Source organism: Phaseolus vulgaris, chromosome 5 (assembly GCF_051622355.1).
Source record: "Phaseolus vulgaris cultivar YP4 chromosome 5, ASM5162235v1, whole genome shotgun sequence".
Taxonomy (NCBI): domain Eukaryota; kingdom Viridiplantae; phylum Streptophyta; class Magnoliopsida; order Fabales; family Fabaceae; genus Phaseolus; species Phaseolus vulgaris.
In genome coordinates, this window is record NC_143502.1 from 13,292,853 (window position 1) to 13,304,222 (window position 11,370).

An 11,370-nucleotide genomic window follows, 5' to 3' on the forward strand; every position below is an offset into this window, starting at 1 on the left:
CCAGAAGTCATAATATTTTGTAAGAAAAAAAATAACTTTCAAATTATACAATAAAAAAGGAAAATAAATTTTTTTCATATTTATAGAAGTGCAAAAAAAATTATGGAAGTGTTGAAAAATATATTTGATTCAAGTTCATAAAATGATTCCATTTTCATCCTCTCAACTTTATCATCATATCTATGTATACACCATGTCAAATGCTATTTGTAACATCCCAAAATTTCTGTTAAAGGGTTTGTAATTCAAAATGTACACATAAACACACACGTCATATATGCATAAATACGAATATTTAGAAAAGGAAAATAATTTTTTTTAATTCTTTTCCCATGTCGCTCATATATATATATATATATATATATATATATATATATATATATATATATATATATATAACAAGTAGGATAGTAATTCATAAATAATCCAATTTTCTTTTTAATCAAACATAAACATACAATGTACCAACCACAATAATCCAATTTTATTCCAATACCAATATACAACAACTATATAGACCACACATGGATCTATGCATCAAGGATATTCAACAAGCACAATATTAATTGATGCTTTCTGGAAAACTTGTATTAAGTATGTCCTACCATATGCTAATATCTAATCCAATCCAGTACTTAGATTTACAAGCGAATCTAAGCATCATGGCATCAAGATAAGTTCAATACAACTCAGGTCGTACATCTACATATGTCATGATGTATAAGAGATCTCCCCTCAACTTCTCACCATTATATATTTTAGTCTATGTGACTTAGATTATGAGTGATGCAATAAGATTCCTATTACAATAGGTGTAAATACTTAATACACAATCACACAATGGCTCATGCATTATCCCAAATGCATGACCTCAATTTCATAGGAATTCCATCATTCACAATAACCATTTTCATACAATACTTATCATTTTAAAATTTCACAAATAAATTGAATATACAAACTAATATTCACTTTGCATTTATAAAAAAAAAAATATGCATAATCAAATTCATTACATGAAGAAGAAAAAAAGAAAGAAAGAAATTTTGTTTAGCTTAAGTGAGATTTTGCTAGAGCGAAAATTTGGCCAAAAGATTTGAGTTTTGGTGTTATTTTTGCTTGAGCGAAAATTTGTTCGCTTGAGCGAGAATCTCTTCTGTACCGCCCTGGTAGTCGGGAGTGATGACGTGGCATCCTGCTACAGTATAGGCGTGTTGGCAAGGCGCCAGGCTGGCAGAAGGAAAGGAAGTCGGGGGGGCTCGTGAAGCCGCCAGTTATTAAGTTGGCGTGTTCCGATCTCCAGCATATCAGAATAGGCGATCACCGGGTTAAAGATGAAGTCGCCAGATGTGAACTCAGGCGACCAAGCAGTTGGAGATCGCAAGAGAAGGCACATCGCCGAAGATGAAGGAGAAGCAAATTACGAAGGCGGCCGGCGAGACCACAGGGAAGGTGTATGAGGGCACCCTAACTCGCCAATTCCAGTAGAGATCGCACTCCCAAGTTAGCTATGCACTGGGCAGTACCATGCATAAGTAACTTAGCCAAAATGAGAGTAGAAGCAGCGCCAAGTCAAGGAGGCTCCAGATGATGGCACGTGTACGACTGGATGCGAGCCACGTGTCCAGGTCTGTAACTACCAGGAGAGAGAAAACAACCAGGTATATAAGAGTTCTCAACAAACTTTCTGAGGTACGCACGTTCAGTTTATACTCTTTACGCTTGCGAGTTATAGAGCGGACTGTGAGAGAGGATTTGCACGGTTCTTGTTCTCTTAGTATTTGGTGATTCGGTCACTGACTTGGGCGTTGGAGTGCGATCGGCCGCAGCGGCGCCGCTTTGTTTCTTTGCAGGTTCTTGAGGTGGATCTCGAAGAGGAACGGAGGTGTGAAGCGGTGCGCACGTCGATCCTTTGACGAGGCAGTTTCCAGCGTTCCGGTCAACAGGCAGGATCATCTTCATTTAAACAAAACCAGGACTGAGAACAAGTTTGAGTGCAAGGCTATTTTCACTTGAGTGAGAATTGACTTGCTTGAGCAAAAATAAAAATAAAAAATCAATTTGTACAAAAAAAAAATTGTTTTTAAAGTTGTATCCAAAACCAATTCAACAAATACAAGTATCAAATGCCCCCATCTAGCACAAAGATGATAACACACAACAAATTTCATTCATTCAACTACACAAATCTCATTTCAAATTCAAACATTAAAAACATGTTCACAACACACAACCTCACATAGAACATCAAGAAATGTAACCACATCCCTCACAAACCCAGATTATTTGTGCTAAGATTATGCCAAAAAACAATTAGTTTCTCTTACCTGAAATTCCTTATTCCAAGAAAAATTCCAGCTCAAGTAAGAAAACCACTTAATCTAGAGACTTAGAGAAAAGTATCCAAATATAATCAAATTTCAATATGAGGTTAACCAAGTTGATATGTTCACTTTTCTCAACTGATCTATTGGAATATCTCCATGGTAGAGGCATGAAAAATTTAATGATGAACAATGTATGTGGAAGGAAACAACTTTGCACAAAAACGAATATATGTAAATGCAAAGAAAACAAAACAAAGAGAAGAGACACATAAGGGGAGAAAAATGAATTTGGTATTTTGTATATATTGTTCTGCTTTTACAAAAGAGAGAAAAGCCTATTAAATAGGCTACATAAAAATAAAAGCAATCGGTTAGGAAATCGCCCAAATGCTTAGGAGGAAACGCAATAGCCCAAGTAGCATGATGTATGTTCATTAGACCCAATTTTGAAACATTAGGATCAAATCTAACCAGTTCAAGTGGTTTAGTAAATATGTCTGCAGCTTGTTGAGAAAATTTATGGGAAGCAATTGAAACAGCTTTGCCTAGAGTTTTTTACGAACGATATGGCAATCAATTTCTATGTGTTTCGTTCGCTCATGAAAGCTTGGAATTAAGGCTATGTGTCTTGCAGATTGATTGTCATAATACACAAATGGTAGAGAATGAGTAGTGATGCCAAAATTGTCAAGAAGGTACTTCAGCCATTGTATTTCACAAGTTAGAGCTGGAAGAGCACAATATTCTGCTTCAGGGATGATCATGACATTGTGGATTGCTTCTTTGATTTCCAACAAACAAGGGGTGATCTAATACAAAAGCCTGAGACAGATCGTCTAGTGTGAGGGCATGTTGCCCAGTCTGAATTAGAGAATCCTTTCAATTAAATACTAGAATTGTTGGGGACAAACAAACCTTTTACAAGAGCATTTTTTATATACCTCAAAATACGTTGAGCAACATTATAATGGTCAGTGGTTGGAGCACGTAAAAATTGACTTAGAAATTGAATAGCATAACTTATATTAGGTTTAGTATTTGTAAGATACAATAACCTACCAATCAATCGTTGATACGTATTTATGTCTTCCATAGGAGTCTCATCTTGAAACAAATGTTTTATATCTTTGGTTATAGGAGTTGAGCATGGTTTAACTACAACTAATCCTGTTTCTACAAGAATGTCTAGAACATATTTTCGTTGTGAAACGTGTATACCTGCACTGGATCGTGCAGCTTCAAGACCAAGGAAGTATTTTAACTTTCTTAAAATTTTCATCTTGAAAGCTTTATCCAAGAATAAAGTAACCTGTTGTATTTCAGAAATAGAATTCTCAAAGAGTATAATATCATCTATAGAAGAATGGTGAATGAGTTATCTGTTTTCTTTGTGAACAAAGAATAGTTAACGGTGGATTTAATGAATTTGATACTTTTAAGATAAGAGGATAACTTTGAGAACCATTGTTTACTGGCCTGTTTTAAGCCATATAAGGATTTTGTTAATTTGCAAACTTGACCAAATTTAGAAATAGTCATTTCAAATGGCGGAAGCATATAAACTTCATCATTTAAATCTCCATGCAAAAAAACATTATTTATATCTAATTGTTGTAAATGCCAATTATGAATGGAAGTTAAGGCAAGAAGTAACTTGACTATTGTGAGCTTAGCAACTGGAGAAAAAGTATCCATGTAATCAATTCCTTCCAACTGAGTATAACCCTTTACAACAAGTTTGCCTTTGTGCCTTTCAATCTTTCCTTCTGCATTGTATTTTATCCCGAAGACCCATTTACATACAATGACTTTTTTGTCTTGTGGTATATCTGTCATGAACCAGATTTGGTTAATCTCCCGTGCGTCTATTTCTTTCTTCATTGTTTCACACTACTCAAGTATTTTGGCTTTTTCATTATAAGATTGCAGCTTAATGCTGGAAGGTATGGCTAAAGAAAAATGAAGATTATTTGTCATAGTTAATAACAAAAGAAATAGGATAAACAATGTTTTTAGAATCAACAACTTTTTTTCCTGCATAATTAATAATTTGATGGTGATAATCCTTTAAGAAACTAGGCGCTTTTCTATTTCTATTTGACCGTCTCATGTTTTGAAAATTTTGATTAGTGTCAATAGTGTCACAATTTTGTTCAATGATAGTATTGGAAATAAGTTCAAAAAGAAATTTGAAATCATCTTCAGTTGAATTTTTCTCTGTATCATGATTCTTTATACTAGGAAAAACATGTCCGTAGAACCTTATATTCTTAGTAACCAAAATTTCTCTTCTATTAATGCCCAAAACAATATAACCCTTAGTACCACTTTTGTATCCAAGAAAAAACACATTTCTTGGATCTCAAATCGAGTTTGGATTTGTTCCTTTCAATGGTACAAACAAAACATAATGATCCGAACACTTTTAAATTCTACAAATCAGGTAACTCCTTATAAACTAATTCATATGGAGATTTCTTTCCTAAACAATAAAAGGAATTCTATTTATTAAATTCACAACATGTATCACAACAAAAGACCAATAAATTTCAGTTATCTTGGATTGAAAAAGAAAGCTTCTAGTAACATTAAGAATATGTTGATGCTTTCTTTCCATAACAGAATTTTGTTGTGGTGTTTTTATGCAACTAGTTTGATGAATGAGACCAAAACTATTGTACAAATCATGATAAGAATTCATTTCCATTATGATATGCCCCAAATTTAAAAGGAGATGACCAAGGGCACAAAGGACTATTCGAGGTTAGGTCAATCATCTCAGGCTGTGACACAAGGCCCCACAATCCCTCAGAAGAAGAACAACCAGACATGGGCTAGAATATCAATTTTTCTTCCTTTTAGTATTTTTAAGACAATATTAAATTTTAATCAATTGGGTTCACATTGGCCCAATTTAAAGAAATAAGCTAGCTTAAGGCTTCTAGAAAACCTAGTTTCCAGAAGATGACCTTCATGTGCCACCCATATGCCTCACACTTAACCTAACTTATATAAACCTTTCAATGTTTGCGAAAACCCTAGGCTAGACCTAGTTTCAAGAAGGTACTCATCATTGTCACCCCCTCCATACTTTCTTGCTCACCAAGGCATTCATATCGATAAATAGGGAGTCTCACCTCATGTAATGGACATTGAATTTTGAGTAAAGAAACTCTGTGAGAGTGAATTCCTGAGTGTTCTCTTTTTCTCTGAGTCTTATCTTGAGCGGAGATTGCTGCAAGTGGCGACTCATCCCTCACTCATCTTGGAGCTCCCTTCCCCAAGTGGCGTGACTCACTACCATTCTCTCCACTCCATAAGTTTATTCATCCCTTCTCTTTTCCCTTTCATTATTCAGCCATTACGCTTTCCTTTACTTGTTCCTTTTCTTCCTTTTTAAATTTGGTCTTTACTTTCCCTTTGCCTTATTTTAATTTCGTGTTCATCATTATCATCTTAATTGTGTTTTTCTCTTCGCTCTTTTGAAAAGAACCTTCACACTTAACCACTTGGTTAAGTTCGTGTCCAATGACAATCTTCACTGAGTCTCACCATATCTTGTTAAATCAAAAATCATAATCCAAGTAAAAACCTTTAAAAATGTGCAATCCTAAAATCAATTCACATCACATTATCAGACCTTATGATTTTAATTTTTATTCTAAACTGATTATGTATCAAATTAATGAAATTGGATAATAATCTAGTTTCATATTTATTTCTCATAAGAAAAATCAAGTGTAACGACTATGGTCATCCACAACAATTAAGAAAAATCTATGTCCATGAATAGATGAAATAGGAAAAGGCTCTCATATGTCTACATGAATCATATTAAAGATACGATTAGAACGATTATCACTCTGTAAAAAAGGAAATTTATGTTGTTTTTCATAGTGACAAGTATCACATATAGTATTTTGTTTAAAACAAACATAAGGATGAGTGTCACTAATGTACTAAAGAACTTTATCTGAGGGATCTCCGAGTTTGTGATGCCAAACATCTTCACTGCAATTTTCATTCTCGGGTATTCTAGATCCAATGATATTCATGCAGATTGTTTAGGAATTTGTAAGAAATATAAACCATAATGTAACTCAGCTAGACTAATCGTCTTCAATGAAATGATATCCTGAATCTGAAAATGCTTAAAAGAGAAAGTCAGTTTACAATTAAGAGATTCAATAACACGTTGAACATAAACAAGGTTAAAAGTAAACTCAAGAATGTATAAGACATCATACAAGAAAAAAATATCAGATATTCATACGGTTCCCGCATGTTCAACTATAACATGAGAATTGTTTGGTAATTTAACAATTATATGTTTTATCTTGTAAAAAAATTTAAAAAGAGTTTTACAGTGAGTAACGTGATCTGTTGTTCATGTATCTAAAATCCAAGAATTGTTTACATGCTTACCTTTTTCAATTTTTTAGAATATAACTCACCAGTGAAGTGGTTCACCTTATGAGTAGACTTATTTTTTTTATTTTTGAATAATCTTCGAGATTTAATGAACCTGTTCTTCTGAAAATTGTACACTCTCTTGACTAAGGGAATGCTTATAAATATCTTCAGTTTTATTAGTTGCAGCGTAACTTTGTTAAACAATATTGTTGATGGCTCATCATCTTGTGTTTATACCATGGAGGGAATCCATGTTTCGAAAAACATTCATCATTAGTGTGATTTCGTTTGTGACAATAACTACATTGCTTACCATAATTCTGATTTCAACTTCTTCCTCTCCCTTGTGATTTCCACCCAGTTCTAATGACTCTATCTTGTTTCCAATTATTTTGGTTTGAAGAATTTTATTGTCAAAGACTATAGTCCCTGGTAATTGCTTTTCCTTGTTGTAAAACAAGGGAGAACACATGATTGATGCTTGATAAAGGGTCCATGAGTAAAATTCGAGTCTTAACTATGCCATAAAGATCATTGAGACCCTTCAAAAAACATATAACATTTTTCATCAAAGAATAGTTACATTTTACCTTACAGATGCATTTTTGGAGTTGGTCTTAATGACTCAAGTTCCTCCAATAGGATCTTCAGGTATGTAAAAAATCCATAAACACTTATTTCTCATTGCTTCATTGAATGAACTTCTTGCAAAAGATCAGAGATCCTAATATGATCTCCTTTTGAAAACCTCTCTTTCAAATCCTCCTAGAGTTCCATTCAATTTTCTATATATATAGTGCTTTGTGCAATCTGGCCATTCAACAACCCGTGTGATCCATGAGATCACCATCACGTTACATCTCTCCCATGCTTCAAGAGATATGTTCCTTGTTGTAGCATATCCAAAGATCTGTCAGTGAACTTCAATTTATTCTTAGACAATATGGCCCTTTGATAGCCCTGCTCCACGTATGATAATTTGCACCATTGAGTTGTATATTTATCAAGATCATGTCTGGGTTTTCTCCATGATGAAGATAATAGGGGATGGAAGGATTCTAATGATATTTAACACTATTGGCATTTGACGAGCTCTCCATGAAAACGGAAAATCAAAAGGCAAGAAACAAACAAGATCAAAGGAAGAGAAAAAAAAAGAGAAGAAAAAAAGGACATCAGAAGTAGAGCAGGTCTTAGTCTGCTCTGATATATTGGAATATATCCATAGTAGAGGCGTGGAAGATTTAAAGATTAATAATGTATGTGGAAGGCAGCAACTCTGCACAAAAAGGGATACGCGTAGATGCAAATACAATATGTGTTAAGATGCAAAGAAAAGGAGGACAAAGAGAAGAGACACGTAAGGGGAGAAAACTGAATCTTGTATTTTGTTTATACTGTTCTACTCTTACAAAAGAAAGAAAAAAAACCCTATTAAATAGGCAACATAAAAACAAAAGTAAGCGTTTAGGAAACCGTTCAACCGCTTTAAGAGAGATCCACCAAAATTGATAAAATCTTAAAAAAGTGATTATAGAAAATCTTTGAGGTAAACGAAAACTTACTTTATTTGAAAATCTAATTAAATACAACACTTAGTTTTGAGCTATATTATAAGGTATAAGCAATTTTTGAAAGTTTTTTAGAAAGATGAAATATGAAGAAGAAGGGGAAAAAAATTAGAGAAAATATTCGAAAGAAAGAACAAATATTTGAAAGAAAGAGAAGAAAGAAAGTGAGAGTAGAGGGAGGCTCACGGGTTACACTATTTTCCTTAATGTAATTATTAACAAATAAAAAGACAAAGATGCTGATTCAGACCAGCCGAAAAGAAAAATAGGGACAGTTTAGTGTATGTTTTAGACTTTATTCCGAACTAATTTCTTTATTGTGATATGCAGCAACCTGAATCCAAATAAAAAAATGTTTATCAGCTTTTCACTTCTCAAAGTTTATTTTTTTTATCTATATTTTTCTTTTTTTAACTCTTCTCTTATTATTATTATTATTATATATTCTATTTTTACTTTATAGTTTTAAATCCTGTTAGAAAAAATAAATGTAGATAGCAAATGGACCCCATTTCTTTAATAAAATTGAAGGAATCCTACTTTTCCTTGTCATGCCAACGCACCCTCTTTAATACTGAGATTTTAAAGTTTGGTATATTTCGCTGTTATGATTTGAAATCTTGAATCATTTTATATATTGGTTGTTGGATTGAGTAATATATTCGGAGAAAAGCATATAGTAAATTAATATAACACACAATTAATACAATCCATATGTGATAAATAAAATTGATATATTAATGATAATATTAAATTGAAATGAAAATGGTAATGTTTCATAATCAATTGTAATGATGGTTGATATGGCTAAAGTATACTTTAATCATTTTGGCTAACTAGTTGCATTGGTACACAATTTAAATATTATTAAAAGTAAAAGCTAGGAATGTATAAAAATATAAAAACAAATAATTAATATAATGTATAACAAATTTCTATGTATACACAGAAGAAAGTAAAACAAGAATAGATGTGTGTTTAAGATGAATTTAACTTATTTTCCAACACTTTCTTTCTGGTTAAAAGGATGCATATGGTCTGATTGGATGTGTTGGACCACTCTTTGGATATTCTTTCATGCATCCAATGAATGTTATGTTGGGTGCTTAACTTCTTTCTTTCTCTCCCTTACTTACGTTTTTTTTAAGAGTTTATATTTTTAACAACTTCCATTTTTCTAAAAACAAACCAATCATTTAACAATCTCATTGTTAAAATTATTATATTATAATAATAAAATAAATAAACATAAAATTTAAAACCTTACTATTATGTTAACAAAAGAAATTATTAGGTGTTTTTTTAAAATTTTATTTGTACTTTCGATATCGGAACTAGTCCATCTCAACCTAGGACCTGATTACTCGGCCTTTCGACTAGACGGTACATAGGAACACCACCAAATTCACCATCTTAGCTACATGTAGTATTAATCGTTGATGGGTCAACATGTGTTAATTAAAAGCCTTAAACATGAATCAAATCACTAAGTAAGTCATAATAATAGGCTAATAAGGAGATTAAGCCTAAACAAGGTCCCAATAATAGGCCTATAATGAGACAAGATAAGGAAAATACTCCTTCAATCTCCATACATTTTCCTGCACTTCCATATTAGTTGTAAAAAGACAATTTTAACCTTTTTAAAAATTTTAAATAACCCTAAATGAATAATAATCTCACCCTTTTAAATAACTTCAATTGCACCCTCATACTTCCCTTCCAGTCGCGACACTTTCATTCTTCTCCAGTGGTAACATTTGAGAGAGCAGTTCCATCATTTGAGCATGTGTGAGAGGGTTGACAAGAAGATTCGTTTCTCAGTGCAAAGATAACTTTTTTTTAGCTTTGTACCTCACTTTTGCACATTGTTGGTTTAAATTTTCAATAGAACCCTAGGCTAAAAGATCTGGATGTGCAAAGAACTGGTAACCCATGGTTACTAGTTCCCAATTTTTGTTTGTAGGATTTCTTGTTCTGAGTGGATTGGAAATTGGTTGACATTGAAGTGTTTAATGAGAATTGGTTGTTGATTTTACATGATTTTGATTTAGAAATCATATATATGTATATATTGATATAATTGGCTCAATGACTCACTGAGAGTGTTTGCATAACTGTGAGCAGGAACTATCAATGTAAGGTGTAGATTTATAAATTTATCAATTGAATGAAATGTTGGTTTAGAATTTTAAAGGTATAACAGCTTTATGCAGAATTTTCTGCATATCTCGCTCAGGCGAGAATAAAATGAAAAAAGCAGGTGCTCTCGGGTCTTTTCTTGCTCAAGCAAGACCTATGATGAAATTTTGGATGCTCTTGGGTTGATTTTTGCTCAAGCAAGAGAATTTTCGAAAGCCTAGTTCTGATGAGAATCAACTAAAGGTGGCTTTTTATAATGAAGAACAAGATCATTCGCCTTCACATTTAAAGTTTTTCTTGTTAATCTTTGTAAAAGATAAAGCCCAAGCCCAAGCCCAAGCCCAAGAAGGCCAAAGCCCACAAAAGCCCAAAGTCCATCCCATGAAGGGCAAGGCCAAATATTAAATAAATATTGTTTAGAAAGGTGCTTAGAGGGAAACATTAGAAACCTCTATTGTTAAAGCATCTTTTAGTCTTTAGTTAGGAGTCTTGGGGGGGGTGTTAGTAGATAGGTGTAGGAGTAAATAAGGAGGTGCCAAAGTGAGAGAAGGGATCACACCTTCCTCATGTCTTGGTTTAGGCGCCACTTGCATTTGAATTTAGGGGGGAATTTTGAAATTGTGTAGCTTGCATTTCAGCACCTTAGGACTATAAATATAGGTGTTCCCTTTGTATTTTTCAGATTTGAATTTATCTAAAGAAACTATACTCAAAATTGGAGTGAGCATTGGAGAGCTTTTGAGCCTTCTTCTCTAGTCTTATCTTGAAGGATCCATGGTGTCCTCAAGTGGCGGCAGCACACTCATCTAGGAGCAACCACACTGCTAGTGGCGTGATCATCCAACCTTACATCCATCTTCATGAGCATTCTCTTTTCCTTCCCTTCTTCTTTGTTAATTCCTTGTCTTAGCTTGTTT